Below are 20,910 nucleotides of genomic sequence, written 5' to 3' on the forward strand. Positions count from 1 at the left end.
CCATAAAAAGCTTTGGAATTTTAATTAGTACTATGCTGAATCTAATTATAAATTTGGAGAGTTGGCATCCTTAAAATACTGAATCTTCCTATTCATTTACTTAGGGCTTTTTACATGTCTTTTAAAAAATGTTATAATTTTCCACATTAAGGCTAAGACATTTTTTGTTAGATTTATTTGTAAATACTTCTCATTTTAGTTGCAATTATATATTTTATCATTTATTTAATTGTTTTTCTGATTATTTTTTAAAAATAGAAATGCAATTGACTTTTGGCTGTTGATTATGTGCCCAACAAACTTTCTTAGCTCTGTCATGCATTTAATCATTTGTTTATGCATTCGAGTTTTCTCCATTGCCAATTGCATTATTTGCCAACAATTCTTTTCTTTTCTTTACAATTCATATATATGTGATTCCTTTTCCTTACCTTACTTTATGGTTATTATGTCTACTACATTGTTAAAACATATCAGTAATGGCTGACAACCTTTGTTCTTTATCATAAAGTTTCAAAATTTCATCAAGTATGACATGTTCTCTAATTTATTTTAGGAGATACTCTTTGCAAGATTAAGAATTTTCTGGTAATAATTTCCTAAGAGTTTTTAGCATGAATGAATGTTGAGTTTTATCAAATAACTTTTCTGGATATATTCGGATTATTATTTTACCAGATATATCAGATTATTATTTTATCAATTAATTTAAATTAATTCCTTTTTTATATTAAACCAACTTTACATCCAAGAACTACCACAGGAACATACCAGGAAAGCTAAGAGAACCCACAGACCTTTTGAAGGAACTGGATAGCCACGGCAGGCTCCCTGAGATGCGGAAAAACTGTGAGTCTGCCTACCCTTTATCAGCATGGAGGCCAGTGGTCTGGGGCAAGTCCTCAGTCCTGGCCACTGGCTGCCTGGAAATAGACTCCTTGCTGTTGGCAGGGGCACAGTGTGAGTGAGACTAGCTTTTAAGACTGTGGGCTGCATGGGAAAGGGGTGAGGCCTGTGACTGCTGGCTTTCTGCCACTTCCTTCACAACCTATACGACTCAGCAGAGGGAGGCATAATCCTCCTAGGAACATAACTCCAATGGCCTGGGAACCATACCCCATTCCCCACAGCAGCCACAGCAAGCTCTGCCTAAGAAGAGTCTGAGCTCAGGCATGCTTATCCCTGGCCCCACCTGGTATTCTTTCTCTACCTGCCCTGGTTGCTGAAGACAAAGGACATAATCTCTTGGAAACTGTATGACCCCTCCCACTCACTGAGAAACCAGAATACTTAACCAGGTGACCCTAGGGCAAGTTTACATCCTCCGTATTATACCATAGGTGATGCACTCTTTTTTTTTTTTCTATTATACTTTAAGTTTTAGGGTACATGTGCACAATATGCAGTCTTGTTACATATGTATACATGTGACATGTTGGTGTGTTGCACCCATTAACTCGTCATTTAACATTAGGTATATCTCCTAATGCTATCCCTCCCCCCTCCCCCCACCCTACAACAGGCCCAGGTGTGTGATGTTCCCCTTCCTGTGTCCATGTGTTCTCATTGTTCAATTCCCACCTATGAGTGAGAACATGTGGTATTTGGTTTTTTGTCCTTGCAATAGTTTGCTGAGAATGATGGTTTCCAGCTTCATCCATGTCCCTACAAAGGACATGAACTCATCCTTTTTTATGGCTGCATAGTATTCCATGGTGTATATGTGCCACATTTTCTTAATCTAGTCTATCATTGTTGGACATTTGGGTTGGTTCCAAGTCTTTGCTATTGTGAATAGTGCCGCAATAAACATACGCGTGCATGTGTCTTTATAGTAGCATGTTTTATGATACTTTGGTTATATACTCAGTAATGGGATGGCTGGGTCAAATGGTATTTCTAGTTCTAGACCCCTGAGGAATCACCACACTGTCTTCCACAATGGTTGAACTAGTTTACAGTCCCACCAACAGTGTAAAAGTGTTCCTATTTCTCCACATCCTCTCCAGCACCTGTTGTTTCCTGACTTTTTAATGATCACCATTCTAACTGGTGTGAGGTGGTATCTCATTGTGGTTTGGATTTGCATTTCTCTGATGGCCAGTGATGATGAGCATTTTTTCATGTGTCTTTTGGCTGCATAAATGAGAGCCAAATCGTGAGTGAACTCCCATTCACAATTGCTTCAAAGAGAATAAAATACCTAGGAATCCAACTTACAAGGGACGTGAAGGACCTCTTCAAGGAGAACTACAAACCACTGCTCAATGAAATAAAAGAGGATAAAAACAAATGGAAGAACATTCCATGCTCATGGGTAGGAAGAATCAATATCGTGAAAATGGCCATACTGCCCAAGGTAATTTATAGATTCAATGCCATCCCCATCAAGCTACCAATGACTTTCTTCATAGAACTGGAAAAAACTACTTTAAAGTTCATATGGCACCAAAAAAGAGCCCACATTGCCAAGTCAATCCTAAGCCAAAAGAACAAAGCTGGAGGCATCATGCTACCTGACTTCAAACTATAGTACAAGGCTACAGTAACCAAAACAGCATGGTACTGGTACCAAAACAGAGATATAGACCAATGGAACAGAACAGAGCCCTCAGAAATAATGCCGCATATCTACAACTATCTGATCTTTGACAACCTTGACAAAAACAAGCAATGGGGAAAGGATTCCCTATTTAATAAATGGTGCTGGGAAAACTGGCTAGCCATATGTAGAAAGCTGAAACTGGATCCCTTCCTTACACCTTATACAAAAATTAATTCAAGATGGATTAAAGACTTAAATGTTAGACCTAAAACCATAAAAACCCTAGAAGAAAACCTAGGCTATACCATTCAGGACATAGGCATGGGCAAGGACTTCATGTCTAAAACACCAAAAGCAATGGCAACAGAAGCCAAAATTGACAAATGGGATCTGATTAAACTAAAGAGCTTCTGCACAGCAAAAGAAACTACCATCAGAGTGAACAGGCAACCTACAGAATGGGAAAAAAATTTTGCACTCTACTCATCTGACAAAGGGCTAATATCCAGAATCTACAATGCACTCTTGAAAGTGCCACCTCCTAGCTGGAGGTCAACCAACACAAAACCGGCAAACTAAACAATAATACAACCAAGGACCTTCACAGAGCTCACTTCACTCCCCTGCTATTTCCACCAGAGCAGGTGCTGGTATCCATGGCTGACAGACCTGAAGACAGATCACATCACAGGACTCTTTGTAGACACCCCCCAGTACCAGCCCAGATCCCGGTAGCTCCGCTGGGTGGATAGATCCAGAAGAGCAAAAACAATCACTGCAGTTTGGCTCTCAGGAAGTCCCTTCCCTAGGGGAAGTGGGAGAACACCACACTAAGGGAACACTCCGTGGGACAAAAGAATCTGAACAGCAGCCCTTGAGTCCCAGATCTTCCTTCTGACATAGCCTACCCAAGTGAGAAGAAACCAGAAAAACAATTCTGGTAATATGACACAACAGGGTTCTTTAACATGCCCAAAGATCACACCAGCACACCAGTGATGGATCCAAAGGTAGACGAAATCTCTGAATTGCTAGAAAAAGAATTCAGAATGTTAATTATTAAGCTAATCAAGGAGGCACCAGAGAAAGGTGAAGTCCAACTTAAATAAACCAAAAACATGATACAGGATATGAAAGAAAAAATCTTCGGTGAAATATATAGCCTAAATAAAAACCAATCACAACTCCTGGAAATCAAGGACACACTTAGAGAAATGCAGAAAGCACTGGAAAGTCTAAAAAATAGAATCAAACAAGATGAAGAAAAAACTTCAGGGCTCAAAGATGAGGCTTTTGAATTAACCCAATCCATCAAAAAAAATAATTTTAAAAAATGAACAAAGCCTCCAAGTTTGGGACTATGTTAGGCATCCAAACCTAAGAATAATTTGTGTTCCTGAGGAAAAAGAGAAATCTAAAAGTTTGGAAAACATATTTGAGGGAATAATCAAGGAAAACTTCCCCAGCCTTGCTAGAGATCTAAACATCCAAATATAGGAAACTCAAAGAACATCTGAGAAATTCATCTTGAAAAAATTGTGGCCTAGGCACATAGTTGCCAGGTTATCTAAAGTCAAGAAGAAGGAAGAATCTTAAGATTTGTGAGGCAAAAGCATCCTATAAAAAAAACTTCTATCAGAGTAACAGCAGATTTCTCAACAGAACCCCTACAAGCTAGAATTGGGGCCCTATTTTGAGCCTTCTGAAACAAAACAATTATCAGCCAAGAATTTGTATCCAGTGAAACTAAGTTTCATACCTGAAGGAAAGATACAGTCTTTTCCAGACAAACAAATGCTGATATAATTCTCCGCTACCAACCCAGCACTATAAAAAATGCTAAAAGGAGCTCTAAATCTTGAGACAAATCTTCAGAATAAACCAAAATAGAACCTCCTTAAAGCATAACTCTTACAGGACCTATGTAACAATAACACAATGAAAAACAACCAACAAGGTATTCAGGCAATAAATAATACAACGAATGGAATTAGTACCTCACATCTCAATACTAACATTGAATATAAATGGCCTAAATGCTCCCCTTAAAAGATACAGAATAGCAGAATGGATAAGAATTCACCAACCAAGTTTTTGCTATCTTCAGGAGACTCACCTAACACATAAGGACTCATATAAACTTCAGGTAAAGGGTGGAAAAAGATACTCCATGCAAAAAGACAACAAAACTGAGCAGGAGTAGTTATCTTTGTATCAGCAAAACAAACTTTAAAGCAACAGCAGTTAAAAAAGACAAAGAGGGACATTATATAATGATAAAAGAAAAGGACTAGTCCAACAGGAAAATATTACAATCATATATATATATATATATATATATATATATATATATATATATGCCTAACAATGGAGCTTCCAAATTTGCAAAACAATTACTACCAGACCTAAGAATTGAAAAAGATGGCAACACAATAATAGTGGGGGAATCTAATACTCCACTGACAGCAATAGACAGGTCATCGAGACAGAAAATCAACAAAGAAATAATGGACTTAAACTATACCCTACAAAAAATCTACTTAAAAGATACTTAAAGAACATTCTACCCAACAACTGTAGAATATACATTTTATTCATCAGTACATGGCATATTCTCCAAGGTAGACCATGTGATAGGTTAAAAAACAAGTCTCAGTAAATTTAAGAAAATCAAAATTATATCAAGTACTCTGTCAGTGGAATAAAATTGGAAATCAACTCCAAAAGGAACCCTCAAAACCACACAAATACATGGAAATTAAATAACCTGCTCCTGAATGATCATTGGATCAATAATGAAATTAAGATGGAAATTAAAAAATTCTTTGAACCAAATGATAATTGTGACAAAACCTATTCAAAACCTCTGGGATACAGCAAAAGCTATACTAAGAGGAAAGTTCATAGCATTAAATACCTGCATCAAAAAGTCTAAAAGGGTACACATAGACAATCTAAGGTCACACCTCATGGAACTGGAGAAACAAAAACAATTCAAATTTAAACCAGCAGAAAAAAAAGAAATATTAAAGATCAGAGCAGATATAAGTGAAATCGAAAGAAACAAACAAAAATACAAAAGATAAATGAAACAAAAAGCTGGTTCTTTGAAAAGATAAATAAAATTGATAGACATTTAGCAAGAATAACCAACAAAAAAAGAGAGAAGCTCCAAATAAGCTCAATTAGAAATTAAATGGGTGATACTACTACTGATACCACAGAAATACAAAAGATTATTCAAGGCTACTTTGAACATCTTTACATGCATAAACTAGAAAACCTACAGGAGATGGAAAAATTTCTGGAAATATGCAACCCTCTTAGATTAAACCAGAAATATATAGAAACTCTGAATAGACAAATAACAAGCAGTGACATTGAAATGGTAACAAAAAAACAATTGCCAACAACAAAAAAAGCCTGGGAACAGACAGACTCACAGGTGCATTCTATCAGACATTCAAAGAAGAATTGGTACCAATCCTATTGACACTATTACAAAAGACAGAGAAAGAGGGAATCCTCTCCAACTACTTCTGTGAAGCCAGTATCACCCTAATAAAGGATGTAACAAAAACAGGAAACTACAGACCAATATCCCTGAAGAACATAGATGCAAAAATTCTCAACAAAATACTGGCTTACTGAATCCAACATCATATCAAAAAGATAATTCACCATAATCAAGTAGGTTTCATACCAGGGATGAAGGGATAGTTTAACACCCAAAAGTCAATAAATGTGATGCACCATATAAATGGAATTAAAAACAAAAATCACATAATATAAATAGATGCAGAAAAGCATGAGACAAAATCCAGCATCCTTTTATGATTAAAACCCTCAGCAAAATTGGCATAAAAAAGACATACCTTAAAGTAATAAAAACCACCTATGACAAACCCACAGTCAACATTATACTGAACAGGGAAATGTTGAAAGCATCATTACCCCTGAGAACTGGAACAAGACAAGGATGCCCACTTTCACCACTTCTATTCAACATAGTACTGGAAGACCTAGTCAGAGCAAACAGACAAAATAAAGAAATCAAAGGCATCCAAGTTGGTAAAGAGAAAGTGAAACTGTCACAGTTTGTTGATAATATAACAGTATACCTAGAAAACCCTAAAGACTCATCAAAAATGCTCCTAGAACTGGTAAATAAATTCAGCAAAGTTTCAGAATACAAAATTAATGTACACAAATCAGTAGCTCTGCTGTACACCAGCAGAGACCAAGCTGAGAATCAAATTAATAACTCAAGCCCTTTTAAAATAGCTGCAAAAAATAACCTTAGGAATATACCTAAGGAGGTGAAATTCCACTACAAGAAAAATTACAAAATACTGCTGAAAAAATAATAGATGACACAAACAAATGGAAACACATCCCATGCTCATGTATGGGTAGAGTCAATATTGTGAAAATGACCATACTGCCAAAAGCAACCTACAAATTCTATGCAATTCTCATCAAAATGCCACCGTCATTCCTCACAGAACTAGAAAAAAAAATTCTAAAATTCATATGGAACGAAAATAGAGCCCACATAGGCAAAGCAATAGTAAGCAAAAAGAACAAATCTGGAGGCATCACATTACCCAACTTCAAACTACACTTTAAGGCCATAGTCACCAAAACAGCATGGTACTGGTATGAAAAATAGGCACATAGAAGAATGGAACAGAATAGAGAACCCAGAAATAAAGCCAAATACTTAGAGCCAACTGATCTTCAACAAAGCAAACAAAAGCATAAAGTGGGGGAAAAGACACCCTATTCAACAAATGGTTCTGGGAAAATTTGCCTAGCCAGCCACATGTAGAAGAATGAAACTGTATCCTCATCTCTCACCTTATACAAAAATCAACTCAAAATGGATCAAATACCTAAATTTAAGACTTGAAACCATAAACATTCTAGAAGATAACATCAGAAAAACCCTTCTAGACATTGGCTTAGGCAAAGACTTCATGACCCAAAAGCAAATGCAACAGAAACAAAGACAAATAGTGGGACTTAATTAAAGTAAAAAGCTTCTGCACAGCAAAAGAAATAAGCAGCAGAGTTAACAGACAACCCACAGAGCGGGAGAAAATCTTTACATTCTATACATCTGACAAAGTACTAATATACAGAATCTACAAAGAACTCAAATCAGCATGAAAAAAAAAAAAAAAAAACAAGCCCATCAAAAAGTGGGCTAAGGATATGAACAAACAATTCTCAAAAGAATATATACAAATGGCAAACAAGCACATGGAAAAATGCTCCACATCACTAATTATCAGAAAAATGCAAATCAAAACCACAATGCAAAACTACCTCACTCCTGCAAGAAAGGCCATAATAAAAAAATCAAAAAATAATAGATGTTGGCATAGATGTGGGAAAAACGGAACACTTTTACACTGTTGGTGGAAATATAAACTAGTACAACCACTATGGAAAACAGTGTGGAGATTCTTTAAAGAAGTAAAAGCAAATCTACCATTTGATCCAGCAATCCCACTACTAGGTATCTACCCAGAGGAAAATAAATCATTATACAAAAAAAGATATTTGCACAAACATGTTTATAGCAGCACAATTTGCAATTTCAAAAATATGGAACCAGTCCAAATGTCCATCAATTAATGAGTGGATAAAGAAAATGTGATATATATGTCCATCAATTAATGAGTGGATAAAGAAAATGTGATATATATGTATACCATGGAATACTACTCAGTCATAAAAAGGAAGAAAATAATGTCATTTGCATTATAGCAACCTGGATGGAATTGGAGACTATTATTCTAAGTGAAGTAACTCAGAACGTAAATCCCAACATCATATGTTCTCACTCATAAGTGAGAGCTAAGCTATGAGGACACAAAGGCGTAAGAATGATAAAATAGACTCTGGGGACTTGGTGGAAAGTGTGGGGGGCGGTGAGGAATAAAGGACTACACATTGGGTACAGCATACGCTGCTTGAATAATCGGTGCACCAAAATCTCAGAAATCATCACTAAAGATCTTATTCATGTAACCAAACACCACCTGTTCCCTCAAAACCTTTTGAAATAAAAAATATTACTTAAAAATGTTATATAATTTAATTCTTAATAGTGGCTATATTTAACAGTTAGCTCATACACATACCACATACAAAAGAAGTTCATCTTCCTATATTAAACCCAAATTAGTCATGATGTAGTACATTTTTTTTTTACATCTTTTGCTGGATTTCATTCCTCTGTAATTTAAGATTCTTTGTATCTGTGTTGTTGGTTACTTTCACCTATAAATGTAATAGATAGGGTACAACATAATGTACTATAACAAACATTGCCAGAAAATATAGTGGTTTAAATGAAATAAAATAAGAGATTCATTTTTCTCCAACTTAGTAGTATAGATGTAGGTGATAGCTTTACTCTACCATATCAAAACACAGCTTCCTTCTTTGGGCCCAAACTGTCTCTCTTCTAGTTCTTGCTATCCTACCCACATTCCAGTCTGTAAAAAAGGAGAAAAATGAATCCATGCCCCCTTTTTTAGGTCACTACCGGGAGGAGACACAAAAAACCCTGTTCATATGTCATTAACCAGAAATTGGTCATGTAGCTACACCTAGCTGCAAGGGAGGACCAAGAAATGTAGTTGCCTTCCAGGAAGTCATGTGCCCAGCTAAAGCTTGGGAGTTCTGTTGTCATAAGAAGAAGAGAAGAAAAGATACTGATGGACAACTAGAAGTTATTGACATAATTTTCTTTCCTTTATCCTCCTTATCTGGCTTTGATATCGAAGTTATGCTAGTCTCATAAAATGAGTTAGAAATGGCTCCTTATTTTTGATTATCTAGAAGAGGTTGCTTAATATGGTGTTTAAATATTTTGATTAAGTTCTCCTATAAAGCCAACCGAGCCTGCTGTATTCTTTGTAGAAAGATTTTCAAATATTGATCCTATTTCTTTGATACAAACCATTGATGATTTCTGTTTCATCTTAAGTCACTTTTGGTAAGATATCATCCTAATCATGTAGTTTTCAAGTGTATTGGTATAAGGTTTTAAAAAATTTTTTCTTTCTTTGGTAATCTCTAAAATATCTATAGTTTTCCCCTTTTTATTTATGATACTTATTGGTTGTGACTTTTATGTTTATCATAATTAACCATACAAAAAACTTGAAAATTTAATTGATATTTTCTAAAATCCATCTTTTGGTTTTGTTGATTCTCTCCCTTGAATGATTATTTCCCTTTTCATGCATACTTTGTATTTTTAATTCTTTTTACTGTCTTTGGTAATATTCTTCCTTTTCAAATTAACTTCTCTCTCTGCTCAGCTAATTAATATCAAAGTGTTCTTCATTTGTAATGTAAACATTTCTAGGGGGAAAATAACCCCCGCAGACTTTTAGCTGGAATGAGCCCCTGTGACAAAAGACAAACTGACCAGAGAAAAACAAAAATAAGTTTAATAATATATACATTTTATATATACACAGAAGACACACAGAGAATGAGTAGTGCTCAAAAAGGTAACTTTGAATTCCAGCTTATATTATTTACTTATTTAATAATTTTTATTCTTTCTTATACCTCCTTGAAAATTTTTAAAAATTTGATTTAATTTTATTTTAAGTTCCAGGTTACAAGTGAAGGACATGTAGGTTTGTTACAAAGGTAAGCATGTACCATGGTGGTTTGCTGCACCTACCAAACTATTACCTGGGTATTAAGCCCTGCTCCTTGAAGATTTTTAATAGGCTTATTCAATTTTACTTTTTTGAAAATTGTTCTGTTTTTGTCCGTGTTTTTTAAATGTAAAAGACTCCCATCTGTTAAGATCAGGTTTTGACATTTTCAGTCGTAGTCTGGCTCAATTTCAGTAATCGGTTGTGATTTTTAGTTAATAAGCTCAGTTTTTGCGATAGTTTTTAAAACTGTCTTTTGTGATAGTTTTAATATGTGTGTGTGTGTGAATGTGTTTTCCTTTTGTGAGCCCAACGCTCCATCTTTGATGATTTGAGAGTCATAATTACATTGTCCACTTGGGTTACTGTTTCAGAACCAGATTTTCTGTTCATAGCTAAGAGATCTCATCTTATCAGCATATCATTAGCAGCTTGACCCAACCTGCTTGCTTGGCTGTTTCTGCTCACACCCGTCACCCTAGGTAAGAGTGCATTATTGGCTGAGGCCCCACGTTGCAGGTGAAATTTTTTTAATCTTAATTTATGTGTGGGATACCCCTGTGAGTGGGGACCCTCAGTGAGTGTGTGGGTGGGATCATGCTCTTGATGTAGGGCCTTTATCATGTATGCTATTGCCCTTTTGAAACAAGAATCAGAGCCATCTTTGCTTGGTTTTGTTCCTGGAGCCTAGAAAGACCCTTGCTCAAGTCCTCATTTATTACTGATTTTACTGCTTAATTGCTGGTCCATGGAGATGGTTACCTAATTTTTAATTATGAGTGAATTTTAAATTATTTGAGAATATTTTATCTATCATTATTCTGTGTTGAGAGTAGTAGAGAGTGAGACTTTATAAAACTTCCCAAGTCCATCTTGACTTAATATTTACTTTATGATATACAGATGAATAAAAGCAGGTATTTACAGAATAACAATTATAATGTAATCTTACTTTTTATAAAATTATGCATGCAAACTCATACACTTATATGTGAGTACGTGTTATCCAACTCCAGCCTGCCCTTCCCCTTCCCCAATGTATTCTTTAAACTGTCCCCAAAATGATCTTGTAAAAATTAGACATTAGATAAATGTTATTGAAATTGAATTGTTCAAGCTATCTGTACCATTTCCATAAATCCTAACATAGGACTTCCACTTTTTTTCTAATCACCTTGGAATATATTACCAAATGTTCCTCTTGAGCACTTTGCCTTCAACTAATTACTATGTCTTGGATCTATGCTAGCAAACTCGTTTCATTTAAGTTTTCACTCTTGAAACTAATCTTCTCTGCAAGCGTAATCACCTATTATTTTGCTATTTATTCTGTGTCACAGAATTTATTTATTTATTCTGTATAACATATTTTTTCTGCCACACAGTGTCCCAGTATCCACTTTATGCTTTGGCATTATATTTTCAGCAAACGGTTGCAGAGAAATTTCATAGATTGTCCAGAAATAATTGAGCTACAAGTTATGTATTTATTGCTCTGTAATATTAAGAACACCAGAATTGAGTCTGGCCTAACTATTAAATAAGGGGAACACCACATACTTGTATTGCTTTCTGGTGCTGTGCATATTGCCTGTGCTCTGAATTGAAGTCTGTTTTTCCTTATAAGATTTATTTTTCTGATGGCAATTATATTTAACAAGCACAGTTTTTTGCAAGTGTGTCATTTACTTTTTTATAATAATAATAATCTGGCTTATAGTTTAAAACATTAGCTAATATTGTGAGATGCAGTCCCTGGTTTCCTTTTATTGTTGTTTACTGTTCTGTTGGTATTCATTTTGCAACCATTGGCCACTTACAAAGTAGCTACAAAGTTGTTTACTAGTTTTCCCAAAAGTACTCCCCAAAATGTTAGTATTGTTATGATCTCCATCTTACAGATAGACTTTCAAAAGGTTAATAAATTTTCCCAAAGTAATACAGTAAGTCGTGGAATTGGGATTCAAACTCCAGGAACCAAGCTAGCAAGTACTATGAATTCTAATTTGACATTTTTCCTGGACTAACTTCGGGTGTCGATTATTAACAGACTTCTCTGATAAAGTTCACAAATTGCTGTCACATCCATGCCGTGGCTATCATTAGTTTGATTCTTTGAACCACAAGATTTCCAAGTATCTTTATCTTTTGATGAAGGTGTTGGAATCTCAAGTTGTACTAACGTCATGAGGTTTCTGGAACCAACAATCAATAAGGAATAATGCCTTCTGTTGAGATGCTCACAATCGGTGGGCAGAAAAAGACATGTAAGCAGATAATTACAGCCAAAAAAAAAAGGTAAGTACTATTACATTGATATTAACAAGATGTAACTGGAAGGACAGAAAAACTAATTGTGTCATTGAAAATTGGACAAGACTTCAAGAGAAGAGTTATTATTTAACTAGGTTTGAAAGAAGAGTAAGGTTTGCCAGCTCACGAAAGGGACAAAGACATTTCAGGCTGACATAATTATACGCCATTACGTGTGAAAATGCATGCTTTCTATGCTATACCGAGAACTATTTCAGTGCTGGCTCTCTAAGATCATCTTAGCGTGAAATTTAGAGTTCTGGGCTAATGAATTTAACCCACTAACATCGTGTGTCCAATTGCTGATGTAACAATCCATTACGTTTCTTGGCGTTTTCTACAAATAAATGACATATAATTTCACTTGAGTTTACTGTGTGCACCATTTAAAAAAATATTTATTTACTTATTTTTTGAGATGGAGTCTTGTTCTGTCTCCCAGGCTGGAGTGCAGTGGCACGACCTCGGCTCACCGCAAGCTTCGCCTCCTGGGTTCAAGCAATTTTCCTGCCTCGCCCTTCTAAGTAACTAGGACTACCGGCGTACACCACCATGCCCGGCTAATTTTTGTATTTTGGGTAGAGACAGGGTTTCACCATGTTGGCCAGGCTGGTCTCTAATGGCCTCCCAAAGTGTTAGGATTACAGGCATGAGCCACTCAGCTCGGCCTGTGTGCACCACTTTTTTAAAGGCATAAGTTAAAGATATCAACTGCATTATGAGTTAAAGTGTGAAAGACTTTTGTCAAATGTTTGAAACTTTTTTTTTACGAATTGGCCAGTTAAACTCTTATATTGGATATTAATTAATTAACATATATCAATCAATAAGGATATCAATTGTAGTTAGCATTTGGTTAGCACTCACTATGTTTTAATAACTTTATACATTAATCTATTTGGGGCTTAACAAGAGTCTCATAAAGTGGATGTTATTATTACTCTATTTTTCAGACACAAAGATGGAGAGACTCAGAGATACCTGAATCTAAGGAATCTTGACTCTAGAATTTGTTCTCCTAATCCAGAGTTTGGACTGAGCGGAGAAATAGTTCATCGCTAATTTCATACCAGAAACTTGGGATTGTAAGGAGAAGGCTAAGCACTTCCAACATTATTGAGAGGGAAGTATTTTAACTTTAAAAAATTATAGAATTGTCAAAATACAATAAAGCTTAAACATCCATCATAGTTTTATTTGTTCTATAATACAAAATTCACTTTTTTCATCAAAATGAAAAACTGATTATTGTACCATCAAAGTCATTCCTGACTCTTCAACATACATTTGTTTTCACCATAAAAGTTATATGTGGGAGTCAGGCACAGTAGCTCACGCCTGTAATTCCAGCTGCTTGGGAGGCTGAGGCAGGAGGATCACTTGAGGCCAGGACTTCCAGACCAGCCGAAAGGACATAGTGAGATCCTATCTCTTAAAACAAATTATATGTAGTCAGGATGAATATTTCAAAGGAAAAATAGTAGGAAAATACAAGTATAAGCACACTATCTCACTGCCATTTTTCCCACAATGGTAACAACCATGAAGAGTTGCTTTCCAAATACAAAGTATTCAGCAACTTACTTTCCTTATAAGCATATACAGATTCATCATATATCAGTCTGTCTCATTTATAGTGGCTGAATTTTTTCATTGTATACATGTGTCACAATTTATTTAAGCAGCCTCCCTTATGGTCAAAAGGCATGTGCATTTTAATTTTGATTGCAACTGTACAATTGTTCTCCAAGAAGATTATTTCAAACTCACCTCCTAGCAACAAAGTATAGAAGTGCCTCTTTCTGTCATACTCATAAAAACTGAGTATAATCAAAATTTTTATATTCAGCAATTCAAAGTTGCTATCTTATTGCTGTTTTATTATATTTCTTAGATTATAAGTATGGCTGAACATCTTTATATATGTTTTTGAGACATTTGCTCTTTTGTATGAACTGCTCTTTCATATTTCTATGTGATTATGTTACTTTTTCTGATTATTTTAAAATTATGCAGATAGCTCTTTTCCATTCACTAGTTTCTTAGTCTATGTTATAGAGACATGATTTTAAAATCCCGACTCAGTGAATAATAGCAGAGATATATCCAATGAGTAGTGACAGAAAAACAAGACAGAGTGAAACGTTCTTTGAAATTCCATCCTAGAGTATAAGATACTTTGTAAGATTGTAGGATAAAAATGAAAATAGTAGCAAAGAAGTGACTCTGCTTCACTGACTATTTAATAATTCACTACAGTTGAAGTATAGTCCAGGAGAGTTTTGCCAGGGAATCTATAGTCGATGAACATTTCATACTTTTCACCCATAAACTTATTTATATGGGAGAATTTGGGGGAGATTTTTTCTAGATTCTTCCTATTAGCATCAATATCTTAATGTATTTTGAATTTCAGTATCTATACAATTTGTATCTGACAGTCATGAAAATAAACACAATAAGTAATTACATATTATACTGTGATTCATATCCTTCCAATAGTAGAAATGCATTTCTATGTATTTGAAAAAAATACAGCATATATATATATATATATAAAAATCTCTAAAATTCAGATTTGTGTGTGAAAATATTAGTAGCAGCAAGTAAAAAAAAAATGCAAGTTGTATATGGTTTAAGCCTAGGGACTGAGTAATACAGTTACAAAAAAATTCCGAGATATAAGCATCCTCACCACCAGCACCACTTTCACGGTCCCCCAAACCTAGCAGTTAAGCATATGCTCCAAGGACACACACATCTAGGCATTTATTTATATTACAGCTTTCTCTGAGACTGGGGTTGAGTAAGTGAGTCAGTAGAGAATGTCACTGTACTATCACATAGTCTATTTTCTCTGGCTGCTTTCAATATTTTGTCTTGGTCTCTGGTTTTGAGCAATTTTATTGTGACATGTCTTGGTTAATTTTCTTCAGGTTTATTTGAGTTTCTTGTATATGTAGGTTTATAGTTTTTATCAAATTAGGAAAATTTCCAGACATTATTTATTCACATTTTTTGTCTCAGCCTCTCTTTCCTTTCCTGCAGGAACTGTAATTAAAAATATGTTAGTCCTCTTGAAATTATCCCACCATTCACAGATGCTCTTCTTATTTTTAAATATTTTTTCTGTTTCATTTTGAATAGTTTCTGCAGCTATGTCTTAAATTTCACTAATATATTTGTCAATGTGTAATCTGCCTTTTATCCCATCCAGAATATCTTTTATCTTAAAAGTTACAGTTTTCATTTCAAATATTGTGTTCTTCATGTCAAGAAATTCAATTTGAATCTTTTTCACATCTTCCATGTGTCTTAACTTTTTAAGCATACAGAATACATATGTGCATACACACACATAGATATATAGTTGCGCTTTGCTCATTCTAACATATGTGTCAGTTATGGGTGATTTTCAGTTGACTGATTTATCTTCTCATTATGGGTCCACATTTTCCTTCTTTGCATGACTGGTCATTTTCTTACTGGAAAACAGACATTATGAATGTTACACTGTTGAGTGCTGAATAATTTTTTGGTCCTGTAAATATTATTTTAGTTTCATCCTAGGTGGCAGTTATTTTGAAATAACATGATCTTTTTGGTGTTTCTATTAAGATTTGTTAGGAAAATAGTAATGCTCATTCTAGGACTAATTATTCCTTACTACTGAGAGAATACTGGGAAGTGTCTGTTCATGTCCTTTGCCCACTTTGTTCACACCAGTTGGAATGGCTATTATTAAAAAGTAAAAAAATAACAGATGTGGGTAAGGTTGCACAGAAATGGGAATACTTATACATTGTTTGTGGAACAATAGTATGGTGATTCCTCAAGGAGCTAATAGCAGAACTACCATTTGACCCAGCAATCTCATTACTGGGTATATATTCAGACAAATATAAAACATTCTACCATAAAGACACATGCATGTGAATGTTCATTGCAACACTATTCACAATAGGAAAGACATGGAAGCAACCTAAATGGCCATCAACAGCAAACTGGATAAAGAGAATGTGGTACATATATACCATGGAACCCTATGCAGTGATTAAAAAAAGAATGAGACCATGTCTTTTGTAGGAACATGGATGGAGCTGGAGGCTATTATCCTTAGCAAACTAATGCAGGAACAGAAAAGCAAATACTGCATGTTCTCACTTGTAAGTGGGAACTAAATGATAAGAACTTATGAACACAAAGAAGAAAACAATAGACACTGGGGTCTACTTGGGGGTGGAGAGTGGGAGGAGGGAGAGAAGCAGAAAAGATAACTATTGTGTACTGGACTTAATACCTGGGTCTTGAAATAATCTGTACAACACATCTCTGTGACACAAATTTACCTACATAACAAACCTTTACATGTACCCCCAAACGTAATAAAAGTTAAAAAAAGAGAGAGAGAATTAAAAAAAAATCAAATACGTAAAAGAAGACAATATAACCAATAAGCCAGAAATATGAAGGATCATAAAGGACTATTATGCATTAACATATGCCAACAGATTGGATAATCTAAAAGAAATAAGTTAATTTCTTGCCACATAGAATCTACCAATATTAAACTTCAAAGAAGTAGAAAATCTGAGCACACCAATAATGAGTAAGGAGATTGAATCAGTAATAAAATGTCTCCCATCAAAGTAAGTCCCAGGACCTGATGTCTTCACTACTAAATTCTATCAAACTTTTAAAGAACTAACACCAATTCTTCTCAAATGCTTCACAAATATTAAAGAAGAGGAAACACTTCCAGACTCATTTTATGAGGCCAGCATTACCCTGATATCAATGCTGGACAAAGACACTATAAAAAAAGGTAACTACAGAAAAATATTCCCGATAAACAGAAAGGCAAAAAGCCTAAGAAAATACCAGCAAACTGAATTCAACAGTATACTAAAATGATTATTCACTATGATCAAGTGGGATTCATTCTAGACAAGCAAGGTGGTTCAGATAAGCAAATCAATAAATGTGGAACATCACATTAATAGAACGAAGGGAAAAAACCTATAATATCATTTCAATATATGTAAAAGAGCATTTAAACAAAACATCCTCACACAATAAAACCTCTCAACAAATTAGGAACAGGACAATCATGCTATAACACAGTAAAGACCATACATGACAAACCCTCAGCTATAATCATCCTCAACAAGAAAAAGTGAAAACTTTTCCTCTAAGATCTGGAACAAGATAAAGATGGCCACTTATGCCTCCTCTATTCAACATAGAACTCTTAAGTCTTAGCCAGGGCAATTAGGCAAGAGAACGAAATGAAAGGCATCCAAATAGGAAAGAAGAAAGTCAAACCATCTCTGCAGATGAAATGATCATAGAAAATCTTAAAGACTCCACCAAAAGTCTGTTAGAACTGATAAACAAATTCACTAAAGTTTCAGGATACAAAATCAACATACAAAAATCAGTAGCATTTCTATACACTAAAAGCAAACTATCTGAAAAAGAAATAAAGAAAGTAATTTCATTTACAATAGCTATAAAAACAAAATAGTTAGAAATAAATTTAACCACGGAAGTGAAAGATCTCTATCCTGAAATCTGTAGAACATTGATGAAAGAAATTGAAGAAGACACAAATACATGAAAAGATATCTAGGCTCATTAATTGGAAGAATTATATTGTTAAAGTTTCCATACTACTTAAAGTGACCAACAGATTGAATACCATAATATCAAAATACCTATTATATTCTTCATAGAAGTATGAAAATCAGTGATTACATTTGTATAGAATCACAAAAATACCAGAAGTAGTCAAAGCAATCTTGAGCAAAAATAATGAAGTTGAAAGCATCAAACTAGCTGACATCAAAATATGCTGCATAGCTGCAGTAATAAAAACAGTATGGTACTGATATAAAAAAAAGAGAGGCATAGGCTATTGGAATAGAAAATAGAGCCCAGAAATAAATCCACACAATGGGAAATGAATGTTCTCTTTAAATGGTGCTGGGTAACTGGATATTCACATGCAGAAGAATAAAACTAGGCCCTTATCTCATACTGTATTCAAAAATTAACTCAAAATAAGTTAAATAACTTAAATGTAAGACCTCAAACTTTGAAACTCCTGGAAGGAAACATAGGGGAAAAGCTGCATGGCATTGGCCTGAGCAATGATTTTTTTTTATATGACCCTGAAAGCACAGACAAAAAAAGTAAAAACAGAAAAATGATATTACATTACACTAACAAGCTTCCACAGAGCCAAGAAATCAATAACAGAATAAAGAAACAACTTACACAATGGGAGAAAATACTTGTAACCTGTACACCTGATAAGGGGTTAATATCCAAATTACCTGAGTAACTCAACTCAATACCAATAAAATAAGTATCCAATTTTAAAATGGGCCGAGGACCTGAACAGACATTTTTCAAAAGAAGATATACGAATGGTCAACTGATTTAAAAAAAACAAAAAGTTTAACCACTAATAATCAGGCAAATGCCAATTAAATCTAACACATATGAGGCATCACCTCATATGTGTTAGAATGGCTATTATCAGAACCACAAAAGATTAGTGTTAGTGAAGACATGAAGAGAAAGAAACTCTTGTACACTCTGTGGGAGTATAAATTGGTACCACTATTATGGAAAACAGAATGGAGGTTTCTCAAAAAATTAAAAATAGAACTACCATATGATCCAGCAGTTCCACTGCTGAGTACATGTCCAAATAAATCAAGTCAGTAGGTCGAAGAAATATCTGCACTACCATGTTTATTGCAGCATTATTTACAGTAGCATTATTTACAAGATATGGATTCAACCTATCTCTATCAACAGGTGGGTGGATAAAGAAAATGTGGTATATGTACACAATGGAATACTATTAAAAGACAAAAAGGGGAAAAATTCTGTCATTTTAAATATGTATGAGCCTGGAGGTCATTATGCCAAGTGAAAAGAATCCAGATATAGAAAGACAAATACCACATGATGTCACTGATACTTTAAAAAGTTGTTCTCAAAGAATTAGAGAGAGAAATGATAGTTGCCAGAAGGCTGGAGTGGTTGGTGGGGAAGTAGGTAGAGTTTTGGGGAAAAAATTTTAAAAAATCAATGTACAATAAAAGTGGCATTTTATATAATAAAAAAGGAGTGAAATATTTTATACATGTTTGGAAAAATAGTAATAAAAATAAGTTTAGACAATCTGTTTCACACCTTAAACAAAAATAAATTCCAGATAGAGTACAGCTTTAAATGCTAAAGACGAAACTATAATCATATCAGAAGAATCTCATTGTGTATTTTAATCCCAGAATACAGAAGAATTTATTAATTATGATACAGAACCCAGAAGCTACAGATAAAATAGTAACCAATTTAACTACATAAAAATGTAAAATGTCTATATGATAAAAAGAGAGGCCAAAGATATTTGTAACATTTATGTAAATATATAGTGGTCTCTTAGATCAATAATAAACAACTCTTAGAAATAAATATGGACCAATAGATGTGTAAAAATTACGTGGGCTCACTAGTAATCAATAAAAAAATTGAAAATAAGATAAAACTGAATAATGAAAATAAAGCATCAGTGAGCTACTGATTTTTATTCTTTACTTTGGCAAATATTTAAAACATTGATAATAACCACTGTTGATGAGAACATTGGGAAATAGGTTTCATCACACCAGATTACTGGGAGTATAATTTGATAAAGCTTGTTTGAATATCAGTTTGACAATATCTATTAAAATTCTTGTGCATGCTTTAGACCAAACTATTTTACTTATGGTATTGTATTTGACAGAAAAACTTATACACATACAGTAAGATGTGGTAGAAATTATTGCAGCAATATTTGAAATGTATTTAAAAAGCTAAAAATGCTGGGTGTGATGGCTCACGCCTGTGATCCCAGCACTTCTGGAGGCTGAGGCGGTCAGATCACCTGAGGTCAGGAGTTCGAGACCAGCCTGGCCAACCTGGTGAAACCCTGTCTCTACTAAAAATAGAAAAATTAGCTGGGCTTAGTGGCGGGCGCCTGTAATCCCAGCTACTAGGGAGGCTGAGGCAGGAGAATCACTTGAATCAGGAAGGCAGAGGTTGCAGTGAGCCGAGATCGTGCCACGGCACTCCAGCCTGGGTGACAGAGCGAGACTCCTTCAGGGTGGGGGGGGGCGGTGGGGGGAACAGTTAAAAACAAGATACACAACTGCTAATCAGGGAAATTGTTAAGTAAATTATGGAATATTTAATTTATGGAATATTATGTAGTTTATTGTAAAAAATTTTTTTTAATCAATAATCAAGTCACTGAAAAATACATATAGTATGACCTCATTTATGTGTGTGTATATGCATGTA

The sequence above is a fragment of the Pan paniscus genome, chromosome X (assembly GCF_029289425.2).
Source record: "Pan paniscus chromosome X, NHGRI_mPanPan1-v2.0_pri, whole genome shotgun sequence".
NCBI classification, from domain to species: Eukaryota; Metazoa; Chordata; class Mammalia; order Primates; family Hominidae; genus Pan; species Pan paniscus.